The following is a 27875-nucleotide window of genomic DNA, read 5'->3' as shown; positions in this document are numbered from 1 at the left end:
GGGATTTTATCACCGTTACGGAATCCAAGTTCTATTGAAGAAACTCAGTAGTTGTTAGGGTTCCGAACGTACGTACATACAAAAACAGAACCCTTATTTACAAAAATCGTTATTTACAATGTTATTTCCCATATAACATTGTAAATAAGGATAAACATAAAAGTGCATCTGGGTTTTTAACCGACTTCCAAATGTTCCGATTCCGGTTCTACGTTCGGCTGTATGGATGTTTTTTTTTTAACCAAATGAAATCCCTGTGTCTAGTAATCATGAAAACAATAAAATTAAATTAAGTTCAATTAAACATGGAAATAAATATTCCATTACTCTTATGAAATACTTCTTCTTCTTCTTCTTCTTTCACCTCGCATATTCCCGTTACACGGGGTCTGCTTTCCCAATCAACCGGCGTCACTTTGAACGCTGGTATGCGTCTTCGTCAGAGAGTCCCACTTCTTTTAGATCCTTTTGGATCGTAGTCAGCCAAGTAGTCAGAGGTATACCCCTACCTCTTTTACCCGTGGCGAAGGAAAGACACTTTTAAACTACATAGTCGTCGGTATAGTTTTACCATCTTAGTCTACTTTCTTTTAACTAGTCGGCTATTGGTGCCACTTTAACTTCTTTCTTCTATTGTTATGAAATACTTATAAGTTAAATCGAAAGATTTATTTGGAACAACAACAAAAATCTACCGGGTAGTATAAACATTGCATTGCTTGCACCACTTAGACAACAACATAACATATTCATTTCACTAGAAGGGCTTACGGTTTAGTAGTACTGGGAACTTGTAACATATTATAGCGGGGTCTTACTTCGTGATACGTCCGTTAAAGTTCGTTTAGTTCTGTTTGTGTTTCCTTAATAAATAATAATGGGGGGTAATATTCTTGTGATCGTATCATACGAAATGGTATGTTTATAATGTAATCTATTCTGTTACAGGAATGTATTGGATTAATACATATAAGTTAAATAAATACTAGGAATATATTGGATGAATACTGTATGTATTCATCAAACAAAATATACTCGGAATGAATCGCTCTATTGAATTGTAAGAAATGATTTAGCTATGCGTTTTACGAGTGTAATATCTGGTCGCTATTCCTGTGCTTTAAAGAATCCTAATCTATACTTATATATATATATATATATATATATATATATATACCTGTAATAAACTGTAACAGGTCAAATGCTATTATTGAGGTCATTTTAAATTTCGATATTTTTGTAAATTCGACACAGATGCCAAAAATATTTTAATTTTTTAGTTTATTCCTTAACCGATCTTTCGTATATAGCCCCCGGCATGAAAAAAATATGGGGTAAAATTCGATGAACAAATGACAGCGTTAGGTTTTTTTTCGCAACCTATTCTGCGCACCTTTCACCGTGCGCTGTCACTTTTCAGGCGTAAGTATTGAGACGTACATAGCGTACGCTGCGGGGCAACATACATCCATTTAGACAGTCGATCTGAAAAAGTCAACTCGATTCGTGCGTACACTTTTTTTGTCTATCTGTCTCTATTATCTTATATTATTATATCACACCAAAAAAATACTAAAAATAATGCACGCACAAAAACACTCACAATCACACAATAATTATGTTGTTTATTTTACTACCCGCTAAAATTGTTCTTCCTTTTCTTTTCTCTTTTAGTTTGTTATTTAATTTTGTTAACATTGTATTATGTAATAATAACCAGTGCACAGTAAAACCAACTGTGGTTTGTGTTGCATCATGGTTTGGCTTAATTTTAATATGTATTTTGTAGAATAATAAATAAATAAATAAACTCCTACACGCAGATATACTTTTATACATATTTACATACAGATGTTATGGTTATCTATGGAAGAGTGAGGCCTTATATTACAGGCACCATCATGCCCAAAAGAAGGTTTCAACATTGAAATTTATAAAAACTTGTATGTTAAACCAATAAAGATTTTGTATTTTTTTTTTGACGAATCAAAAAATACAAAAAATGTATTGAAATATCAAAACGAACGAAGATATAAATCGCACTGTATCACCAGAGTTTGAAACCCCATAGAGCTCAAACTTATTCTCAATGACACAATCTAAGTTACGTCAAACTTGAACTTATGATAAATTATGACATTCAGAAGCTCCTGCTAAAACTATAAATTGTGACGACCTTTATGAAAAGCCCTAACTAGTGTTAAAATATTAGAAAATTATAAATCAGATAAAATACAACAGATTTCTAACGAAAAGGCCAGTTGGTTACAAAAAAAGGTTACAAAATAGTAGGTGAAAATCGTGTCTTTCAAAATTAATATTATAAATAAGTAAGATTTGATTGTTGTGTTTTTGTTCCAAAGAAGCACCGTGACAACTAAACCGACTTTAAACATTCTTTTAGTAACGGAAAGCTACCTACATTAGGTATCGAATATAAGTCATTAAAGGGGTTATACTCAACCAAAGGATCAAGGCAAACAGTTTTACAAAAAAAATTGTCTCTTACATCTACGGTTGCGTTAGTAATTTATGGTTTTCGATTATTTAGAAATAAAGGTTATATTCATTAGAAATATAGGTTCTATACTATAGATAATGTCTCTAGCGCGTCATACACTGAAGTGAACAAATGTGGCTAATTGCCTTAATTCCATATTATAAAGCATATTAGGTAAACGACGAAACTTATCATTACCTAAATATTGTTTACACTGTCAAGTTAAGTGTTCAGGAAGTGTATAAACTATATATCGTCGTCATCATCAACCCATATTCGGCTCACTGCTGAGCTCGAGTTTCCTCTCAAAATGAGAGGGGTAAAGCCAATAGTCCACCACGCTGGCCCAATGCGGATTGGCAGACTTCACACAAGCAGAGAATTAAGATAATTCTCTGGTATGCACTTTTCCTCACGATGTTTTCCTTCACCGATTGAGACACGTGATATTTAATTTCTTAAAATGCACACAACTGAAAAGTTGGAGGTGCATGCCCCGGACCGGATTCGAACCCACACCCTCAAGAGTCGGAAGCAGAGGTCATATCCACTGGGTTATCACGGCTCATCAACAAATTGTTGTTGTTTCGCTCAATGGAGTAGCAAAATCGGATCACAATGCTATGCTCATTGCGTTGCTCCTATCCATTAACTTTAGGAGTAAATCGACTTAATGTTAAATAACCATCACCACCAACTAAGAATGGGAAGATTCACATGGTAAATTATTTTCCATACAAATGCCTACAAGCGTACACTAAATTGCTAGTGTGGTAGTGTCTAGCGCCAGTAATTGCTTTGCTCCCGCGGTCGCAAATGCTGTCTGTGTTTGCACAAAGTTTATACTACGCAGCTCTTAAGCAGCTAGTTGTGTAATGATTATAACCATTATACAGCTGTAATCATTGTAAGTCGTACTTTTTATGATAAAACTCTTCCGGATAATATTACCCTCATACTTGTGTGCCCTAAAGTTGCAATGCGCACGTAGAGTATAGCAATTTCGTTCGTTGTAAGATATGGTTGACGAAATTAAAGCGTCTACACTTTTGATATACTTTCATTAGTATTAATAAGGTTGTTTTAATATAAATATGAGCCTCAATAGCTCAATGGTAAAGCGGAACGACTAATCATCAAGGAGTGGTAGTCGTACCCATTCCTAATACAGTCTTTCCCAACTAGTTGGAGGGCAATGGGAATATTGGTCATATTTAAATATTATATATGGAAAATATTTAAAAAAAGCATATTAACAAACAATGCAGTATAATAATATAAAACCCTCCTACAGAAGTTAACGAACATAAAATACGTGAGTGCTACATTTATGAATCTCCATTTGGACAAATGGAACCGTTTATGAAAATAGGGAACCGTCTTTTGCCTGGAAGTAAAATTGCATACAATACATATAATTTTCAATGGCGTGCACTTCATAGATGCAAAAACTGGGAACCCTTTGTCGGTGAACCAATTGGGTACAAATTGTAGATAGTGCCTACCCTAAAAGCCTTGTGGCCACTGATCACTTGCATTATAAAATCAATAGACAAAAGAGAAGAAAAACGTTGATGGCACAAAGACACCAAGACACCACAATGCAAATAGGCCGTGTATAAGCAATAGGAACCGATGCCAAAACATAGCAGCCGTCGAATATGATTGCTCCTAATGCGGCAGGCGACAGGGGGGTGGGGGGAATGGGCAGCGGGTGGGGGGGTGCTGCGTCGCGCCGTGTTCCTGACCGAGCAGTAAGTCTGGCTTAATCCTATCGGAAACGCGGGCCCCCATTGAAGATCGCCGGCCACTGAATGTGGGGCACCCATCCCGGGATATATCTTTAGATGTATCTGTTGATGTGCGTCCAGATTGCGTTGGTTGATATTTGTGTAATGTTTAACTCAACTGGTGCAGTTTTTTAACAAATATGGCTGTTTAACAAGCTCACATTCCAGTTTAGTGGTTTAAGATCGCAATAATTTCTAGGGACTATAATAAAGCCGTGATAGCTCAGTGGATATGTCCTCTGCCTCCGATTCCGGAGGGTGTGGGTTCGAATCCGGTCCCGGGCATGCACCTCCAACTTTTCAGTTGTGTGCATTTGAAGAAATTAAATATCACGTGTCTCAAACGGTGAAGGAAAACATCGTGAGGAAACCTGCATACCAGAGAATTTTCTTAATTCTCTGCGTGTGTGAAGTCTGCCAATCCGCATTGGGCCAGCGTGGTGGACTAAGGCCTAATCCCTCTCATTCTGAAAGGAGACTCGAGCTCAGCAGTGAGCCGAATATGATAACGACGATAATAAACACTACCCCGGGATTTTTTTTATTTAGAGAAATCGTTGACGGACCATGCATGATGGTGCAGGATGCATGATGGTCAAACGGAGCACTATCGCTTACAAACAGACCAACATTTACATCTCGTCAACATTAGACGTTACAAACAACGTTTACGCCTTTTGGATCACGACAATACCTACTACTTGTATGCTTGCAGTAGTAGGTACTTCCTCTGACGAGATATGTCACAAAAAGCTCTACTACTACTATTTATTCCCAACTATAACAATCTAGCTGATGACTTTGTCTGCGTCCAATTCCGATATTATGATTTCCTTCAGATTTTAATAAATTGTAAAGTGTGATGCATGCTTTATTTGTTAAATTACTGGCAAAAATCGATAATTGAGCTAAAAGTTCGAGTAATTTTTAAATAATGGAAATCATGAGATGAAAAATCAACAAAAAAGTAGGTTTTATAATATGACGATTTAACATATATATACAAGTATTATTCACATCTACTAAATCAATGTACGATGATGATGAAAGTAAAATTGATTAAAAAAATCTTAATATGTTAAGATTCGTCGCAAGAAACATTTTTCACGCGTAGCCGTATAAAAATGAAGGTCACTAGGAAAGGAAGCTAGAAATAAAATAAACTCTATTCTATTTGATTTTTATCCTCCATCTCTCGCTATTTCATTTAAATTACCTAATCCTATAAATATTATAAACTACATAAATATGTTACTCTTTATATATTTAACTATACTAAATACTTTTTGTATTCCTTAAATTGTTACTTATTTCAGGTCACAATGAAAACCACCAAACTTGATATTTAATAGTTTTCCTTTTATACGAGTACGAATATATATTTATTCAAGGTGTTTTTTCAAAAGAAAATAAATAATCGGAAAAATCATTATTTCATTCATCCATACATTCGTTCATTCAATTCATCAAGAAGGTAGTATTTCTCAGTGTCGACTCCAAACTACCTCTTGTTCACGGAATATAACAATTTGCTCAGCAGATATTGAGTGATAAAATACTCAGATATAATAGAGCATTTCAGGGCACGTTTGCTACGAAAATGTCCTACAATGGGAAGCCCTACGTCACTCAATCTGAGGCATCGTTATTAATCCTCATGTAATATGGATATGCAATCATATCTTTCTAGCCGAAACTATGACGTTTAGTCAATGATGTTAAATACTGCTAGAAGTGATACTAGGTCATGAAAAATGAGGCGCTCAAAAGAGGAAATTTCCACATCTCAATGTTAGTTGTGATCAATAACGAACGTTATCAAATAATACCTAAATATCGTCTAAAATATCGAGTTGTGTGTTCAGGAAGGGTAATTATATGTACATACATAAATAAATCATGGAATTAAAGACAAAAATGTGCATGTGTGCGCTCAGTATTGTATTCGGATCACTTTTTGCGGTGATATTGTAGGGACGTAACCGATCTATAGTATAAAATTATCATTGTGTTTAGCAGTATAAATGAGCATCATGGTAATTTACTTTTCCTTAACTAAATACCTGTATTAGGTTTAAGTTTTTCATAAATGAATTTTGCGTTTCATTTATGAGAAACTACGTACGCTACGTAAAAAATTGTCACAAATTGTTTGAGGGATAATATACTTAGATTTTATTGTAATGAATCGATAATGCTCAATCTATATATAAAAAACATTTACTAAACATTTAAATTATTAAATGATGTGGCGTAAATTGCAACTTTACACAAAAATCAGCATTTTATATGGACTTTACATTACCATTCTAACTTATTATTTAATAAAATAAATTATTTAAATTCTAGTTTAAAAGTTTAGTTATCTTTAACACAATCTTTATTTTTACAATATCAAAATTTAATTTAATTTGTTTAAATAAAATCATGAACTTAACTTGCCAAAAATTAAATCAACAGACATCTATCAAATAATATACCTATCACGTTGCGTGTCTACGTAAACCACACATTGCATACAAACGATCAAGACAAAGTATCACACGAGTTCCTCCACATTTATTAATACGATCCCATAAGTCAGTGTGCAACCGATAGCCGATCCTCGATCGTCATCAAAAGCCGGGACTTATCCTCCTCCTTCTCCGTAGCTCGTGCAGCCGAGGGGGGGACATTACAAATTAATAGCACAAAGACCGGCCGCAGTTCGCCTGCGAAAATTTACAGGCACCAGACACTTATAGTGCACTGCAGACGATAAAGGCTACGTAGGCACGTATTATATATTAAGGTTGGCTATTTTGGCACTGGGTTACGTGTGGTGTTTAACACCCTTTGTGACTTAATCTTTTGTCGCCTTGGCACGTTGCGTTATTAGATGCTACGGCCTGAATACGAGCTTTACTTTGTTTTAATAAGTTTTGTACCCTTGGAAGCTTCTTTACTTTATTTATTGACCAATCGTGTACACTTTTAAGGTTAAGTTGCAGATGATAAATGCTACGTATGCAATATTACTCGTATTATATTATTACAATTGGCTATTTTGGCATTAGGTTGCATGTGGTGTTTAACACCCTTTGTGACTTAATCTTTTGTCGCCTTGGCACGTTGCGTTATTAGATGCTACGGCCCGAATACGAGCTTTACTTTGTCTATTGAAAAGTTGCGTTATCTTTGAAGGCTTCTTCACTTTGTTTATTGACCAATCGTGTACACTTTTAAGGTTAAGTTGCAGATGATAAATGCTACGTATGCAATATTTCTCGTATTATATTAGAATTGGCTATTTTGGCATTAGGTTACGTGTGGTGTTTAACCCTTTGTGACTTAATCTTTTGTCACCTTGGCACGTTGCGTTAATAGATGCTACAGCCTGAATACGAGCTTTACTTTGTCTATTGAAAAGTTGTGTACTTTCTGAAGGCTTCATCACTTTGTCTAATAAAAAATATGTACACTAAGGCCTTTTATATATAGTACGACCTGGATGTGGGAGATTCTTGTCACTTTGTCGATTGAAAAATCGTAACACTTTTATGGTTAAGTTGCGGATGATTTTATTAAGATTGGCTATTTTTAACACTGGGTTACGTGTGGTGTTTAACACTCTTTGTGACCTAATCTTTGTAGCCCTGGCACGTTCTTAGATGCTTCAACCTTAATGCAAACTTTACTTTGTCTGTTGGCTTATGTTACGACTCTTTTAAGGCCTAACGTGTACTTCAATTTGTCTATGAAAAATTGTGTACACTTTTAAGGTTAAGTTGCAGATCATAAAAGCTGATCATAATATTAAAGTTAGTTATTTTGGTACTGCATTACGTTTGGTGTTTAACAGTCTTTGTGACTTAATTTTTTGTAGCCTTGGCACATTACGTTCTTAGATGCAACGTATTTTCTTTATTTATTGACTTGTACACTTTTGAGGCCTAATCTTTTTGTCTAATAAAATTCTTCATTTCTTGTTATAAACGTTGTACACATTCAGGGCCTAGTTCATAAGTTCATTTATTGATAAACTGTGTACACTTATAAGGCCTAACACTTGTAACGTTCTAAACCTACTGAAATGTAAAGCCATCTAAATAAGGTTCGCTGTTTTAGTACTGTTTGTTCTTTTGCTGCCTATGAAGGGTAATTTTCATTTGATAACTATTATGATCTGTGAATGATTAAATGTTTGTTTTTGTTAATATTGAAAACCCGTGTGTATTATTAAGACTAAAAATGGCTGCTCTGCGGACGATGAACCATAACAAACAATGGCAATTTATATAAAATTAGTTTTAAGATCTAACACATAATACGGAAAAAAATCAAGATAATATTGTTATAAATAATAACAAACTATGCAGCATCTATACTAATATTATAAAGCTGAAGAGTTTGTTTGTTGGTTTGGTTGAACGCGGTAATCTCAGGAACTACTGGTTCGATTTGAAAAATTATTTCTGTGTTAGATAGCCCATTTATCAAGGAAGGCTATAGGCTATATATTATCCCCGTATTCTTACGGGAACGGGAACCACGCGAGTGAAACCGCGCGGCGTCAGCTAGTATTAATAGAAAACACTCCTACAGCAGAGAACAAACTTAAAACGTAGGCGCTACATTTATAAATCTCTATTTGCACAAATAAAACCGTTCATCTTTAAAACCGCAACACCTAAGTTAAGCTTAGCGAAAGTAAATTAAAGTACGGTGCGGACGGCAAAGAGTATTTCGGTGGTGGGCTGTGAACGTGTAAATTTGTGACGCTTAGCACCCTTTGTGAGTCAATCTTTCGCCGCCTTGGCGTGTTACGTCATTTGTGAAGCTAACTTTAGGGGGAGTTTAGACGTGTCGCATTTTGTTGATTATTTCGTTTATTTTAAGCAATTCTTAACCTATGGATAACCTTAACCTATATATACTTATGTATACGTATGAGAAATACTATAAAATCTCAGCGGATGTCGCTATTTCGAGATCTAGACCAGACATTTACCTTTTGTCCAAACAAACTAAGCGAATAGTGCTTGTAGAGCTTACTGTGCCGTGGGAGACTAACATTCCGAAGTACCACAGTATAAAAGTGAATAAATATTATGACCAAATGAACTAACTAAAAATGGCTATGTAGTTAGTCTGTACGTCGTAGAAGTAGGTGCGAGAGGATTACCAGCAGTCTCTCTATAACTTACTTAAAGACCTTGGCCTCTCTAGAAGTGCAGCTAGATCTATATTAGAACGAGTATCCAAAGCTACTCTAATAGGATCTTACTAAATTTGGCTAGGCAGGGAGAACAACACGAGCCGAGAACGGGAAGTGTTGATCGATCATCAAGGAATTCCTTAACTCTACATCCTGTAGTCACAAGTTCAGGACTCTGCTCGGAGTTCTTCTCTCTACCACGCGAAGGACCCGGCACCCGCACGGTGAATCTATGGAATGCTAAAATATTCGTCTCTCATCATTCATCATTATCAACCTATATTCGGCTCACCGCTGAGCTCGAGTCTCATCTTAAAATGAGAGGGGTTAGGCCGATAGTCCACCACGCTGGCCCCAATGCGGATTGGCAGACTTCAGAGAGACTTCAGAGAGCGCAGAGAATTATGAAAATTTCTCCGGTATGCAGGTTTCCTCACGATATTTTTCCTTCACCGTTTGAGACACGTGATATTTAATTTCTAAAAAATGCACACAAGCTAGAGATGCATGCCCCAGACTGAATCCGAACCCACATCCCCCGGAAATGGCAGAGGGTATATCCACTGGGCTATCACGGCTAATTCAAGCTGATATTAGCTCGAAAATAATGCGGATTGAGACGCGCGGAAGAGCGTCAGCCAAATTAGAGAGAACGGCTTCCAACAAAGCGACAATTTGATGTGTTTCATTGACTGTTACACTTTCGCGATCTAACTATGTTGACGCCTTGGCGTGTTAAATCGCTTGTGTTTATTAAGAAATAGTCTCCCAATAATAAATAATGTTTAATTGTAATATTAGTTTGATTGAAATACTTACTACCGCACATTAACTATGTTAACACGTGTAAAATTATGTATCTAGTTAAAAGTAAACGTACTAGACAGGTGAAACACTAAAAACAGTGTAGATACAAAAAATAAAAAGAAAAGTTGAGCGAAATCAGTTCATACATTTTAAAAACGTCCCTTCATTCACCGCTTTCCATTTATAGGTGAGTTTTTGTAGACGGGACGTAACAGTTCCCGCGTGGAGTACAGAGCAGACGTCCAACAAACAGAATAACAACGATCCATTAGTAAGGATCGCTGAATACTTAACAGAGATTATTTTACAGTGTACCCCGTTCCCGCTTAATGCTTTTTTTCCGTTCGCCTCGAATATCGGGGCTTTAACGAATACCATCTACAAAAGTAAGCGGACAAATTGCTTCTAAAACAACAAAAGCCGACCGGAAAAATTCACAATCGCACCAAATCATTAATCTCAGAAACAAATGGAAATCGGCCGACATCTGCTCTACCTACTGTGCTACGGAAAAAAAATGGCCGCCATAGTCGGCAGTTGTCACGTTATTCTCGACGGGATTAATTAGAAATACGATTAAAAGCAAACAAAACAGGGAATGGTGAACTTAAATTAATGAAAAATTACCACCCTCCGCGCGCTCTCGTCAACTCTTTTTTTTTACGGGGTCGCTCCCGCGCATTAAGCGGCTTTAATTTGAATTCGAAATTAGAATTACGCGCGCTTTATAATTATTGTTTTTTTTTTTGTGTTTCGAGCTCCGGCCGATTGATTATACAAACATTATGTGTTTTTAATGCTATGTGTGATTAGTCATTCCAGGAAATGTGTAATAACCATTTCATTTATGTGGTATTATTACGACGACTATTTAATATTGAGTGAATAAGCGAGATTACGCTTACAGAAATAATTGAGTTTGACACAGGGATTTTGTTAAAATTTCCTTATACCTAACAGTAATAATTTATAGGTTTATTAAAACTGCGTTTTCCGGTTGGATTAGGAGTTCTATAATTGTTCTAAAGTAGAGCCGTAATAGCCCAGTGGATATGACCTTTGCCTCCGATTTCGGAGGGTGTGGGTTCGAATCCGGTCCGGGACATGCACCTCCAACTTTGCAGTTGTGTGCATTTTAAGAAATTAAATATCACGTATGTCAAACGTGTGTGTGTGTAAGGAAATGTGCATACCAGAATATTTTCTAAATTCTCAACGTGTGTCAAGTCTACCAATCCGCATTGGGCCAGCGTGGTGAGAGGAGACTCGAGCTCAGCAGTGAGCCGAATATGGGTGTAGCTTCCACGATAACCAATGACCTATGATGTTCGGACTTCCGTGGCTGTGGAAGGTAGCAAGTTTCAAGGCTTCAGCAGGGTTATTATGAAACTCGGTGCATCATTCAAGTAATCAGCCATTAAGAAAACCTCAATCGGTCCAGCAGGGGATCGAATCCAGGACCTCCGTCTTGTAAATCCACTAAACATACCACTGCGCCACGGAGGCCGTCAAAACTATATCATTTTTCATCGTAGGTACTTTCGTTTTTGCAATCATCTAACATTGTGTCTTCAACGAAATGACATAATTATCGGTATTTACGTAATTTCGGTGAAATAATCATGTTCGATGATCGTAGAAAAAATATCATTACCACTTTTAGATGTTCAAAAAATTTAAAAACCAAGTCACGGATGGCAACACGCACTGTTCGAAGACTTTCGTCTTTAAGCACTGAGGAATTTCGGACAAAAACGGAGATTGGATTACACGAATCTCATAAATATGCTGAGGAAAATATAAAACGAAGACTGGAAGAATAATACGAAAAGCACAACAGTAATAATAATAATCACTATCAATTTATTTAGGAATTCTATATTCAAAAATGCATTCTTCTAATAATGAGGGAATATTAAAAAAAACTGAATGACCCGCACGCACGGTTTTACCGCGCAATTTAAATTTAGAACAATGGCGTTGGGAAATAATAAGTGATCGGGACACCCGAAGGGCAATGATGAGTGCTTTTGTACGGCGAGTGCGCGACAAGAGCCCTCTACGTACGCTCCGAGGAATACTTTTTTTTTTGTAGAACAGGCAATGACAACGTTTCATTCGGCCTGCAATAAATTGTGTATAAAAAAGAGTTCTTTTTGCCAACATTAATAACGAGAATTTCAAAGTCATTTTTTTTTATTGTTGTAAAGTGTTGTAAATTTTTCACTTTCACAAATGTGATAGCTTTCATTTTTATTGTACTTTAATGTTATACTTCATTAATTAAACTAACAAAGAAAATCAACAAACAAATTATAAGTTATGCAATCGGATTTTCCTGTTGCTAGTTTCATGACATAATTATAAACGTCTAAATCAATTATTTCAATAATTGATTATGAAAGGCTATGTAAATTGAAAGAAATAAAAATACATAGATAAAAATCCATAGACCATTAAAGATCTTTGTAGTGCAGGTATTACCTATATTTTGTGGGATGTATACATTCAATAATATTTTTCTGTTAAGAAAACAAAAATAACAACATCCACTGTTATCTGTCACTGTCACTGATTTATCAAAAAGTGTCTTGTTATAAAAATTGCTGCTAATATAATAATCTTTTATCAATCCAAAACTGTGCTAATACCTAATGGGTATGTCTATAGTCCAACGGCCTGAAGTTGAATCCAAGGACTCTCAAGTTAGTCCAGTCCTATAACCGTTGAGCTACTGGAGTTTGACTAGAAACTCACTAAAAATGAAGACATTTACATGACTCATAAACGAACTGCGAAAGTCCTTTGAAGTAAAAATAAGATAGTTCGCCATTTGCAACTAAAAGTTTATTGCAGGCAAAGAATAAAGAATGATCCAGAATGAGTCTTATAAGCAACGCGGTGAAGCCGGTCAAACCCATTAAAAAAAACAAACGTCAAGCGTCTTCTTAACAACCGCTTATACAAACATTTTTCATAATTTTTATTTCAAAATTTAACACTAACAACAATTACGTAAGTTAATATAATAATTACCAAAAATACTCCATCTTATTTGTTTAGTTTTTGTGAACAGAAATATTTAAAAACACAAGACGCCATTTTTCTTGGATAATATTATTGTAAATTACTAATGCGACGCTTCGTGTCAAATTGATTTGAGAATGTATTCGTTTTTAAATTTTGTATTTGCAACGGCTACGATATCAACGTGTTCTGTGTGCTCTATCTGATTATTATTCTTTAATCTGTGACTGCAGGCAACATCAAGGGAAAAATCGTGTCATCCGAAAACTGCTAAAAATGAGTATGTCAATAGTCCAATGGCCTAAAATTGAATCCGAGGACTCTAACTTTAGTCCAGTCCTATAATCGTTGAGCTACTGGAGTTTGACTAGAAACTCACTAAAAATGAAGACATTTACATGACTCATAAACGAACAGCGAAAGTCCTTTGAACTAAAAATAAGATAGTTCGCCATTTGCAACTATAAGTTTATTGCAGGCACAGAATAAAGAATCATCCAGAATGAGTCTTTACAAGCAGGTTGGTGAAGCCGGTAAACCCATAAAAAACAAACGTCACGCATCTCCTTGACATCCGCATATACAACCTTTTTTCTTAATTTGTATTCCAAAATTTAACACTAACAACAATTACGTAAGTTAATATAATAATTATCAAAAAATACTCCATCTTATTTGTTTAGTTTTTGTGAACAGTTTTTAAAATATTTAATAAAATATTTAAAAACATAAGACGCCATTTTTATTGAATAATATTGTAAATTACTGATGCGACGCTTCGTTTCGTATTGACTCGAGAATGTATTCGTTTTTGAATTTTGTATTTGCAACGGCTACGATACCACCGTGTTCTGAAAATGAGTATGTCAATAGTCCAATGTCCTGAAATTGAATCCGAGGACTCTAACTTTAGTCCAGTCCTATAACCGTTGAGCTACTAAAATTTGAGTGATTAGAAACTCACTAAAAATGAAGACATTTACATGACTCATAAACGAACTGCGAAAGAGTCCTTTGAACTAAAAATAAGATAGTTCGCCATTTGCAACTAAAAGTTTATTGCAGGCACAGAATAAAGAATGATCCAGAATGAGTCTTTACAAGCAGCTTGGTGAAGCCGGTAAACCCATAAAAAACAAACATTACGCATCTCCTTGAGATCCGCATATACAAACTTTTTTCATAATTTGTATTCCAAAATTTAACACTAACAACAATTACGTAAGTTAATATAATAATTATCAAAAAAATACTCCATCTTATTTGTTTAGTTTTTGTGAACAGTTCTTAAAATATTTAAAAACATAAGACGCCATTTTTATTGAATAATATTGTAAATTACTGATGCGACGCTTCGTTTCGTATTGACTCGAGAATGTATTCGTTTTTGAATTTTGTATTTGCAACGGCTACGTTATCACCGTGTTCTGTGTGCTCTATCTGATTATTATTCTTTAATCTGTGACTGCAGGCAACATCAAGGGAAAAATCGTGTCATCCGAAAACTGCTAAAAATGTCAATAGTCAGTAACTTTAGTCCAGTCCTATAACCGCTACCAAAATTTGAGTGACTAGAAACTCACTAAAAATGAAGACATTTACATGACTCATAAACGAACTGCTAAAGTCCTTTGAACTAAAATTATGATAGTTCGCCATTTGCAACTAAAAGTTTATTGCAGGCGACATCAAGGGAACAATCGTAACATCCGAGGAAATGTGGTGTAAAATGTATGTAATGCTTGATTTATGGCAAATTACGCAAACAAGTAATTGCGTGACGTAATTATCGTGTAATGTAGCGACAAATGACTCGTTGGCGCAGTGGTAAACCTTTACGGCTTGTAACATGAAGCCCTAGGTTGAAATTTGAAATTTTGTAAAAAATTATTATTTTTAAGAGAGCAACTGTTGAGTTTATTGTAGTTTTCTTAGCAGATATGTGGAGATAGTAGAATCAAAGTTATTTATATTTACTAATATTATAAAGAGGTAAAGTTTCTGGTGTTATAGGGGGAATCTCTGGATCTACTAAACCGATTATCGAAATTGTTTTACCACTAGAAAGCAACGTTATTTGTGGGTGTCATAGGTTATATTTTATTCCAATTATGAATTTTCAAGGGTTAGGGGTTACGCGGGTGTAACCGCGAGGCCTAGGGGTTCGCCATTCGACGGCAGATCCATCAGGTGAGATTGTAGTCAAGGGCTAATTTGTAAATGATAAAAAAAAAATACGAAATGGTGGCATGATAAGTGATACCGACTCAGAAGTCAGAAATAAGGTTAAAATTGTCCATAATTACTCCTAACATTGAATCCATTTGCGACAAGAAACAAGCTCACCCATCACATTAATATTACAAAGACATTTCATTCAAATAAGGCCTTATTTTCTTCAACAGTCAAATTTAATTTTAATGTATTTTGGGGGGGGGGGGGTTTCATTAGTTAGTAAGGGGTTCGCTGTCGCCTAACCTAACAATGCAGTGTGATGTCACGTAACATACTTCATAGTACTCCTGTCAATACATCCTATCATTCGGATTTACCCAACCATGTCCTCTATACAGCTGATTTTATCATAACTTATTAGGAATCCCTATACCTATTTAATTAAAATATTATTGTCAATGACATGCAAAAATACAAAATAGGGTTTTTCGAGTGGGATTTACAGTTGAAAATTTCCCATTGCATTCAAAATATTACGTTCGCAGTGAATACAGTAAAAGCTCACTATTTGCTCACATTCTCTAAATGTGTCGTACAGAAACCGTGAATATGGAATGGTATTTTATATGGTAAAAGGGATACACGTTCTTAGGTGACAAAATAAAAAACAAATAAGTATATAAAGAAAAAACAATCTTCAGTTTTAGACAATGGTTTGAAGAATTTTTAAATATTTTCTTGCTTGACATTTTTTAAAAGCTTATTCAGAATGATTTTAAGCAGTGGCATTCCAACAACCTACCATCCATTCGCAATTTAGGCAAGGAAGAGAAAGAAGTAAATATCACATAATTCAGACGTTGAAGGAAAAACATCGTGAAGACATCTGCTGTTTTGGTAATATGCATGACATAATACTTTCACGGGCGAGACACAGCCTTTTTTGTACAAAAAAAATTTACCATTTTTTTTAAATATGACCAATATTCCCATTCCCCTTCAACTAGTCGGCAAGGACTATAATATCGAGAGGGTACGACAATAGACCAACGAGGAGGGGATCGAACCACCACCCCTCGATGATGAGTCCGACCGCTCTTACCGTTGAGCTATTGAGGCCCAAAGCCTTAGTTGGTAGGTAGGTACCATGATCTTTAATTTGCACAATCGTTCCCCGATCGCGCGGGGTTGGCACAATCCCGATGGGTGACGTCACAAAACGCGTTTTAAGCACGAAATTAACACGCGAACATCCACAAATGTCGGTCAATTAACCGCCGAGTGAGATAACAATTGAAATCGGTTTCGCTTTCATCGAGGCCCCGGTTAACGCGGTAAATATAATAATAGTTCAGTAGATATATCAATGGTCTCCGCATCGCGGTGTTTTCGTACACAAATCCGCAAACTTCGCATTGCAAAATGACCCTTATGGCCCCGTATGAATAAGGGTGCCGGTGATCGTGTCTCGCGGACCACTTTCAGTTTTGTCGTTTTCACAGATTAAATAAATGCCGGCAATGGGCAGTGTTGACGGTCCGACCACATGTTTTGCTGTATATGCACCGGAATACTTACGCGGGGTTTAATAAATGATTGCATTTGCTGGGAACCGTTTGAATTGTTCCGGTTTATATATTTTTTGTTTGAAAATTTGATCGCTCTTTTTATTTTTTATGCAATGTTAGCTAAAAGAAAAATTATATTGGCTTATATACAGGATGAGTTTTAAGCATATTATTGTGGAACAAATATGTTTAAAACTCATTCTGTGGTACGTGATAGCCCAGTGGATATGATCTCTACGTTTGATTCGGAGGGTTTGAGCTCGAATCCGGTCCGGGGCATACATCTCCAATTTTTCAGTTACGTATGTAACGATCATGTGCATTTAAAGAAATTAAATATCACGTGTCTCAAACGGTGAAGGAAAAACATCATGAGTTAACTTGCATACCAGAGATTTTTCTTAATTCTGTCTGTTAATCCATTGGGCATCGGGCCAGCGTGGTGGGCTATTGGCCTAACTCCTCTCATTCTGAGAGGTGACTCGAGCTCAGCAGTGAACCGAATATGGGTTGATGAAGATGATACAGGGTTAGTTTTGAACACATTATTATGGAGAATTATCTTCTTAGATATATTCTCATAAAATTAACTAAAGTTTTTAATAGTCGTCCGAAGTTAGTATAGAAATTCAGATGTTACAAAGACAAGAATAAGTTGCATATCAATAACATGAAGTATAAAAAAACGTGTTACTTTCCTATCCTCTTTATCCACAATATTGTACCTTCAGTGTCTTCACTAACAGTGTCACTTCTAACAGTACCACGATATAATAGTTAAATGTTTCCTTTAAATATATAAAATCAAGATATTTATAGAAAAGAAGAACAGAAATCGATTTAACTGTTAGAAAAATTGATTGCTACAGCGACAAGTCTGAAAAGCTAAAATAAATTGCTAACCCAAGAACAAGATTATGAATAAAACCCAAAATTAATAAACCCTTAAAGATAAGGGTAAGATAGCCTGTTAAATAATTTTTTATACTAATATTAAAGAGGTAAAGTTTGTGGTTTTGTAAGGGGGTAATCTTTGAACCAATTTTAAAAATTATTTTACTATTAGAAAACCACGTTATTTGTCTGTCATAGGCTATATTTTATCCACGTATTCTCACTGGAATGGGAACTATGGGACATCGGCTAGTAATAGACATAATTAACGATAGCAAGAAAATCAACAGTGGTTATTTTGTAAATTCTTTTTTATCAAAAAGATTATTTTTAGCCATTAAATCGGAGTTCTTTGATTAAACGCGGCGTGAAGCTTAACTCAAGTAATAAAGGGGTGGTTATTTAAAATAACAATAACATAATTAAGGTTCCACAATACACCGGGCCCTTGGAGGACTTCGCTCCGTGCTGTGGACTGCCATCGAAAAGATTTCAACGATTTATTATTATTTCACTAACATCTGTACACTACACAATACGTGTACAATCATAAAAATTGCTCATCCATAAAACGTTTCTTTCGGCGGCACGATTTTGAAACACACTGTATATCATACAATTTAAAGTTCGTTTTTGTATGGTGGCAATACGATTCATTAGTGATTTGAATGAAAGGGTTGGCAAATCCAAGTTGTATTGTTAATAGTCACGCGTCAATGTATTAAATGTAATTATGTGTGTTATTATACTGTTCGTATAGAAATTAACATTTATTTATGTCGCAGGCATTTTCAAAAGCTTGAGAAATGTAAACTTTGTTACTAATACTGTAATTAATTAACTTATCAAACGCAGTTGGTTGCTATAACCAGGTGGTCTTGGGTTTAATTGTAGTAAACTTAGTTTTAATAGTTAAAGACAATTAACCTAATAATGTAAAAAATAGACTATCTTACTTTAAGCGATTCTATTTTAACCGAAGCAAAATTTCTAAATATGTATTTATAACTAAGGATTTTTAGTGATATTATCAAAATTACTTACTGATCATAATAAAATATCAATGTCATAATTATAAAATCAGTTATGATTTTAGAAAACTTAGAAAAATTAAATCGATACCTGCTTTATTTCTAGTAAAACAAAAATTCTCACTCTTATCCCATCGGTGGTTACCTGACAACAAAAAATGTTAAAATGTAGTCAAATGTCTTACAATTTCATACAAAATATATCATACAAAAGTCAAATAAACAATAATCTAATAATCCATCTTGGACTGCATCAAGCTTTACCACCAGATGAGATCGAGCGAAATATGAACCTAACGAATTTTAGTATTCTTTGTCTAGAGTCATACAAGTCCGTCCACTAATCCGTATCGCATCGAACGGATTTTATCTGCCGTAAAATGAAAAAAACCGTTCGACGCGATGCGCCCGATACGTACGATGCGGATTAGTGGACATCTGCCTTAAGTTTCCAAATTTTTGGCTTTCTCAAAATCACGCCTGTCTGGCTATTGCAGGTTCATTGTTTTTAAACTGAAACTTATACTAAGGAATGAAAAGTGAAAATTAACTTTAATTAATAAAAAAAAATGTATATTTTTAATTATTCCGCCATGTTTCCGTAGCAGACACAAACATCAATCTCGTAGAAACTGTAACACAAAGGAATGACTCATTCCTCGATACGATTATGTTTACCATAAAAAAGGCGCGAACGGCAGACATCTTGCTATTTCGATTCTAATTATATTTAATGTGGCTGTTATTTTTTGAGTTTTAATGCGCGCCCGCTATAAAAAGATAATCACAAAAATAATTGAAACGAAATAATACAGGGGTGCGGGGTGCGGGTGGCGGGAGGCGATTAATGGCGGGGGTAGGGTTGTCACATTAAACAAAATTAATCTACGGTTTATTTTTATTTTATTTTCTCTAATGTAATTTTTCCTAAATTCAGTGCCTGAAGACGAACGTCTTGCAACAGTGCGTGATGCCAGTTACTTGCGGATCCGATACCTGATCGCTGTGGCCCTCTAAAAAAGGCTCCAAGTCACTTAGCGGGCGATGGAGTGAGCTATGCTTGGAGTTTCTCTGTTTGATCGAATCAGAAATGAGGAGATCCGCAGTCATTGACATAGCTCAGCGAGTCGCGAAGCTGAAGTAGCAATAGGCAGGGTACATGGTTGGAAGAGCCGATGGACGTTGGGGTCCCAAGGTGCTGGAATGGCGAAATCGCACCGAAAAGCGCAGAGTTGGTTGGTAATTTATCCAGATCTGGCTGGCTTTGGCCGTGGCTAGTTACCAGTTACCACCCTACCGGAAAAGACATACCACCAAGCGATTTGGCTTTCCGGTACCATGTCGTGTAGAAACCCAAAGGAGTGTCAATTTTCATCCTCCTCCTAACGAGTTAGCCCGCTTCCGTCTTTGATTGCATCATCACTTACGAGTAACAGGTGAGATTGTAAACAAACTAACGTACTATTTATGTACCAGAGAACATTATTACTTTAGATCTCTTATAATGTTTTAAAAGTTATAATTTTACAAAATTTATTTGGAAAATATAAAGAAGATTTTTTTAATAACATTTTAATAAAAGCTTTTTTATAACACATCTTATAATTTATACGGGTGACATCCCTAAGCAAAGGGAGACGCGGGATAGTCGGCGCATTACGACCTAAATAATCAACATAATTACACTTTTTAGCCCGCTTTCCCCCTTTTACCCTCTAAGTGCTAGTGAAAAGACTGTCTGTTCGCTTTGGTTTTGTGCGACATTTGTACTTATTCGTACATTGAAGTATTTTTAACCCCTCACACTACGATAGGGTAGTAATCAGTAAAAGTTTCATATATATAAAATGTAGTTGAATTGTTAGTCCAGTGGTTAGTCTTCACTGGTTACTGATCACTGTGGCCTGGGTTCGAATCCTGGGTCGGATTGTGGAATACAGGGCTTTTCTTTGCCTAAAATATTTTCAGTAAAATTATAAATACTGACATTAGAGAGCTGTGATAGTGGATATGACCTCTGCTTTCGATTCGGAGGGCGTAGTTTCAAATCCGGTCCGGGACGTGCTCCTCCAACTTTTCATATCACGAGTCTCAAACAGTAAAGGAAAAACATCGTGAAGAAAGCTGCATACCTGAGAATTTTCTTAATTCTCTACGTGTGTGAAATCTGGCAATCCGCATTGGGCCAGCTTGGTGGACTATTGGCCTATCCCCTCTTATTCTGAGAGGAGAATCGTGCTCAACAGTGATCCGAAAACGGGTTGATAATGATGATTAACCTTTTGAACCCGCCTACCCGCACTCACTAGCATGGTGGCTTTTAGCTCCGTATCCCGTTTTGTTTCAGGCACTCTGAAAACTGGGCCTAGTTGTTGGTCATTAAATAAAAGCTAATGATAATTTAGTAATTTTGCAATAGGTACTCATTAATTGTTATGGGTCTAAACTCTCTGAGGTCTGCAGAATGTTCGTAAAATAACGTAATCTCTTCACACTTAGTATGAAAATGAACGACAGTATACGATTAAATTCGAGAATGAATGAAAAACTGGTATCATTTTAACATATTAGTACGTTTGGGATGGAGAGTGAGCGGGAACGACTGAAGAATCGGTGTATAATTAAAGATAATGAGACGCCATTCAAGTGTCCGTCTGGGTCCTTGCCACATGGATCTTGGAAAGCAAAGAGGATGGACTGGGTATTTTTTTCCATTTTTTTTCCTTGTATATAATATAACCTTTATAATCTCGCTATATAACTAGCAGATATTAGACTTCGTCTGCGTTAATTTAAGATTTTTACTATCCCGTGTGAAATTCATATCTAATAACTATCCACTTGTGTATTTCAGTGTGTTGATAGACCACTCTATATCAGTGACTTTATAGTAAAGGAAAATAATAACCATTTCTTCTTTTAAAATCTTCTTTTTACTCTTCACTTTTTTCCACCCAAAAGCTAAAAGCTTAATCTTGGTGGAATTGGGTGAGTAGACCGCCAAGTGAAAATGGGATCCTGGGTCACTTCGATTTGGATAATAATCAAAACGGGTGGTAAAATAATAGTGATAAAAATCTTGAAATAAAAATTTCGGGTATATTAAAATTAGAAAATTCTACGAGTAAATTCCTATTTTGTCAACTATGCCAACTATTCCACCGACACATTGGTACTCATTGTGTTTATGATACGAATTGCATTTCAGTGGTGGATTTTTTTAATAAACCCTTTTACTACAAACCGCATCCAAACTTTCCCAGCTTCACGGCTGTCTCAACTGACTAAGACAAGGGCCCCAAATGAATGGGTTTAATTCAGTTAAATTTTATATTAAGAGCCTGTATAATTTATTACTTGTATAATAATTGTATTATGGGCCTTGAGTTTATTTATTGGAGTTTGTGTTACACGATAATTGGCTTATTCTACTTTAATATGCAAAAGTTAGTTATTTGTAACATGAGTGATTGAAGTAAGCTCATAAAAAAGCTCTACAGCTTCAGTAATATTGACTTTGATTAAGTATATGTCAGTTAGTAAGTTATTTACAAGTACCTGCACATATATTACTTACCGCCAGTGCCGGATTAAAGAAACTTAATGTCCTACGCAATTTTTTTCTGGCCCCTAAAAATACCTAACTATTGTCTATTAAGTCGAGTTGTGTGTTCAGGAAGTATAAAAACTATATACAGGGTGCTGGGAGAGTATTTCCCATAACTCTGGAGTTATATTCTTTACCGAAAATTAAATATAAATGTACAAAGAACATATGTTCTAAAATTAATATATCCGGAGTAAATAATATTTCTTTTGTAAATAGATCTTAAAATGTGTCTCATATAATTATGACGTAGCCTAACTTTAAAATTTTAAAATGCAAGGATAGATAAAGGCGTATGTTACATGAATAGTCGGAATTATTTGAACCACTTTGTATGAAAACATAAAAAGTGTTTATTTTTTAGTTAAATAAATATTAGTAAGGCAGTTCGACTCCTATAAGTGGATTCGTCAACAACTTGAAGTTATGGGAAATACTCCCTAGCACCCTGTATACATAAATATATAATGTAAGTAAACACAATTGTGCAAGTATGCGCTCAGTGGAGTAGTAAATTCGGATCACTTTTGCGGTGATTTTGTAGGCACGTGACATGTCTATAGTATAAAATATCGTTGCCTACAGTAGCTTGGAGTAGTAAACTTGGATCAATTTTTGCAGTGATTTTGTAGGCACGCAACATATCTATAGTATAAAATATCGTTGCCTACAGTAGCTTGGAGTAGTAAAGTTGGATCACTTTTTGCGGTGATTTTGTAGGCACGTGACATGTCTATAGTTTATAATATCAGTGCCTACAGTAGCTTGTTTGTGTACAAAACTTAACTCCACTCAGGCAGACAGTTTGCCAAGAATGTAAAGCAGGTAGTATAAAAAAAACAAACACAAACGATCGCCAGCTCCTAATTAAAATGATTAACTTAATGGGTCGAGTCATTAGCGATTTTAATTTCAAATTGCACCGTTTTTTTTCTCACAGCCAAAATTAAATTTTCTTCAACAAATGTATACTTACCTAAAGGCTCGATATTATTTATGATAATAAGATTCGGTTAATTACATTTTTTTTTTAAGATACAAAAGTAATATTTAAAAACTTATTGGGTTTTTCCACAGAAAAGATATTACAACCAGTAGTTGGACTTCATACTAGAGGTCGAAACGCGAGCTATACCTACGCTCCTTGAACATGGGGTGATCGTAGGGTGAAGACAGTCGCGACTGTGCCGCGGTGACGAACGAACGCACGGTGTATTAACAGAGTAAAGTGTATTAATAGTATTAGATTTTTTTAATTATGACCAGTAGGAAATACTGTGCCGTTTTTGGATGCATGAATTCAAAATTATCCCATCCAGAGATAACTTTTTTTAAGTTACCTGGAAACTCTGAAAGGTTAACTTTAAAATAAATTTACTTATTAGTAGGTAGGTACATAATCTTGTATTTTTTAATGGATAAGGTATTTCCTTTTATCTCCAGAATAAAGGTAGGTATCTGGATTAGTAAATAAAGTGAATAGAGTAAAGGAAAGTGATTGACACGATTGAAATATGTAGCTATACGCGGTTCATGAATCACGATACAGTAGGTACGATAAGCTTGTATTAAAACCTCGACTGCTTGTACAATGTATTGTGTGACTGTGCTCGGATCATTTGTGTTTTGTTACCCGACTGCGGCGAAGCCCAAAGGAGGAGTATGTGTTTGAATGTTATGACTTGTTGTTGTATGCGGGCGACGGGAGGAAAGGACTGCGCGGGTGTGAAGTCGTACGCGCTGGGCATCGTTACCCCCCTCCCGGACCGCGCCGACCTTCGGGAGTGTTACGAACAAATTTGCCAAGCACACATACTGATAAATGATATGTCATTAGACTCGTCTAGATAGGCCGAGTGTCACTGGGTAACTTAGTTCTTAAAAAATCAAAATGGCGGATTTTATGCACTTTAATGTGCAAGCTCATAAAACTTTTGCTCAGCTTGGCATTGGTGACAAGAATTTTAACCGACTTCCAAAAAGAATCGTATCGTATTTACAGCGATATTTCCGTCATTTGTAAACCGTTTCTTTTTTGTTTGGATGAGTATTCTTTCAGGTTAGTCCCATTTTTTTCATGTCAGGATCTGATAATGGCATCCTAGAGAAATCTAGGGGACCTATCGTATCGTAGGGACAATTAGTGCGTTTGTTCATTGTTTCATTATCTATTTTAAATCACTACAATTTCATGAAGGTATTTATCTTTTTTTTTATTTGTTCACGTAGTGTGGAGGTAATACCTAGATGGCATCACCGAAATAAATATGTTTAAGAATACGACCAATCCTTCAAGATCATTGACGTAGTATCAGCCTTAATTAAATCAACCAATCAAAAAACACGCATTTTTATTTATCACTTCCCATTTGTAACGTCGTGGATTTTAATTTTGGGTGGTCAAATTTGGAATCTCTAGGTTTGTTTCGAAAGGCAGCGACATCGATGAATGTCGTAGAGATTACGAGGTTCGCTGCTAGATGGCGCTTATATTAAAGTGCTCAGACAAATAAATATGGACAAGTAGTTGGAGCTTTATAATCTGTATATAGACTTAATATATGGTTAGAGGTATTCCACAAGTAACGAAAGGTATGGAATCCGAAACCGACTTTAAAAACAAATGTCACATATTATCTGTGCAATTTGTTGATTGTACTCTGTAAGAAAGATGAATCGGTAACTTTATAGCTTTGCTATTGGTGAGGTTTTTTATGAAGAAAGTCCCGTTATCTTCTCGTTATATACTCGGGCACGTTCGAGTTTTTTCTTTTGGCTGGCTGAAATTTGGAGACATGTAGTTGACTTTCCAAAACATTAAATTTACTTAGAGGCAGTGATGTAAGATACTTGGTAAGACTCGAATTTATATTTGGTTAGCATTCGTGATTATCGAATTTTGTTGTGCTAAAGAGACAAATTCTTGCAGTTCCGGTCAACCATAAAAATTTCCCGTGAGATGTTAAGATGGCTACCTACTGGGAACTAGGGCGGGATATCCTTTTAAGGTACTCGGTTGAAATTGTTTTTTTCTTTGTCCGGCGTAGGTCAAACTTTAGTGACATGTGCTAACCTCCGTATTTTGTTACAGGATGGGAATGTAATATATTCTGAACTTAACCTAACCTATATATGTGACCTAATGTAATCACACTTCTTCTTAATACAACCACGTTATTATGTAGAAACGTAGATTGGTTGTAGACATTTGAAACGCCGGTTCTGAAACCTTTGGTCATTCTTGGAACATTTTTATGGAACCTGAGTTGACTATTACATTTAATCATTTGCACGCGTCGAGTAGCATGATGTTAGCGGCGTAAATCTTGGAGGTTCGCTGGCCGCCAGACAAAATGACGGACGGATGAAAGCAACAGCAAGGTCAGCGACCGCGTGGTGTCAGCTTCCATCATAAACGTCAGGTCGTACCTATTCTTTCTTTTGTTAAATGGAGTCATGCTAAAACTCCTATTTTTATATATTGTTTTTTTTAAAAGGATGCGTTACATTAATTGTTGGTGGTGATTCGGATATACCGTTCAGATTACAATAAGATTTAGAGATAACTAGACCTCTTTCGTGAGTGTTTAAAATGCAACGTGTTTGTTGTCCCTTTAGTATAAACGTGTGTAATTGCTAAGCGAACTTAAATGGAATCATCCTTGTGGATTTGGCTGGTAGCGATGTGAATTCATAACTTCTAGTGCGTTGTTCGACGGACCCACTTTAAATACCTAGCCGTGGCAGTGGTTTGGTCAACAAAAATCCAAACGCTATATCGACACCATCTAATCCCCAAGGATTGGTATAATAAAACAAATATTTGAGATAACCACTGTTTATTTACAAAGTATGTACAAAGTAACTTAACATTTAGGAAACCTAGTTTTTTTTATGTAATTTAACCCATTAATATTTTGTCCTTTTAGGGTTTCTCAAGGGTTTAGCATTACTTTTATATTGTAAAAAAAAAGGTTCATCTAAAAATATAGAAGCCAAATACCGGTGATTACTGTAAAAGTGTTTTTTTTGTTTACTTAACCCCGCATCCTCCTACGGGTATAGATCCGAAAGCCAGAATCTCGGTGGTAACATTTGAGATTCTGGTCTACAAGCTGTATGTTTGGCTGGTGACGCACTAGAAATTTCATCCAAATCGTTTCACAAAAACCGGCACAAACTAAAAGGCTTGCAGTGGCGCCTGGGGATTTTTTTATTAATCCTAAAGGATCTGTACAACGTGGGAGAGAAAAGGGAATAATAGAATCATCCGAACACCACTCTAACAATATTTTTTTTTGTTTTCTGTTCCAATTTCTATTACTATAAGATTTTGTTTCAGCATAAGCTTAATATAAAATAACCCATGATCATTTTTTTTGTGATGGTGTATTTGGCATAGTTAGTTATGTTTATAGAGAAATTTAATTACTGAATTTTTAGTTATTATTGTTATTTTAAGTAACTCAATATTAATTTAATGTTTTAAAAAATAGTTGTACCATCACCAATAAATAATGTCAGGTCATAAGGAAATACAGTTTCACTCTTTGAGGAAGGATGAGCTGGTATACGAGGTCTCGATCAGATCCGAGACTCCGGGTAGTACTGTAGATGAGCTTAGGAGGCAGATGCGAGGCCTCATGATTGAGTGCCCCTCGACTGCCATATTAGAAACAAATATAGACAGCAACACCGAATTAGTAATAATTAATGATAAGTTAAATGAACTAGCCACAATTATTGAAGGATGGGGAAAATCAGGTGATAGGGGATCTATAGCAAGGGCAGAGGCCCTAGCCTATCACCTGTTTCATAGAGTAAACAGATTGAAGGTCGACGAATCAGCTAAGGTTTCAGCCAAGGTCGGGGAGGCCAGACTGAGATTAGGAAAATTTATTGCAATCATTGAAGCGCCTGGAAAAAATGTTTCAGAACAATTGTCTACATCTTCTAAGCCGTCACCTTCAGCGGAGGCTTCGGAAATAGAGTGCTCCGGGGACAAAAACCTGGCGAAGTGGAACCTAAAATTTAATGGCTCCACCGATCCGCGCTCCTTCGTCGAACGAGTGGAGGAGCTTCAGCTTTGCTACGGTGTCTCTGAGGCTAAACTCTTCAGGTCGGCGGTTCAGCTGTTTGAAGATCAGGCACTACTCTGGTACAGAGGTATCAGAGATCAGGTACGCTCTTGGTCTGACCTTAAAAATCTTTTATTAGAGGAATTTGACCCCGTCGATTATGACTATAGGTTGCGAGGAGAGATAAGATCTAGGACGCAG

At 35.9% G+C, this 27875-nt stretch overlaps 1 protein-coding gene across 7 annotated transcripts in view; it reads right to left on the bottom strand.

Annotated features, from left to right (window-relative positions):
- Positions 1-27875, bottom strand: part of LOC112048768 (POU domain, class 6, transcription factor 2) — a 244286-nt gene that overhangs the window by 182972 nt on the left and 33439 nt on the right. For 5 of the 7 annotated variants that reach the window (XM_052885580.1, XM_052885583.1, XM_052885576.1 and 2 more), the window contains exon 3: positions 19114-19134. The exons of the other annotated variants lie outside the window; for them this stretch is intronic. The gene's annotated coding sequence lies outside the window, so the exon portion shown is untranslated. The remainder of the gene's footprint in view (positions 1-19113; positions 19135-27875) is intronic. 7 annotated transcript variants of the gene reach the window in all.

This window comes from Bicyclus anynana, chromosome 14 (genome assembly GCF_947172395.1).
Source record: "Bicyclus anynana chromosome 14, ilBicAnyn1.1, whole genome shotgun sequence".
Taxonomy (NCBI): Eukaryota; Metazoa; Arthropoda; class Insecta; order Lepidoptera; family Nymphalidae; genus Bicyclus; species Bicyclus anynana.
This window is presented reverse-complemented; position numbering and strand designations above follow the sequence as displayed.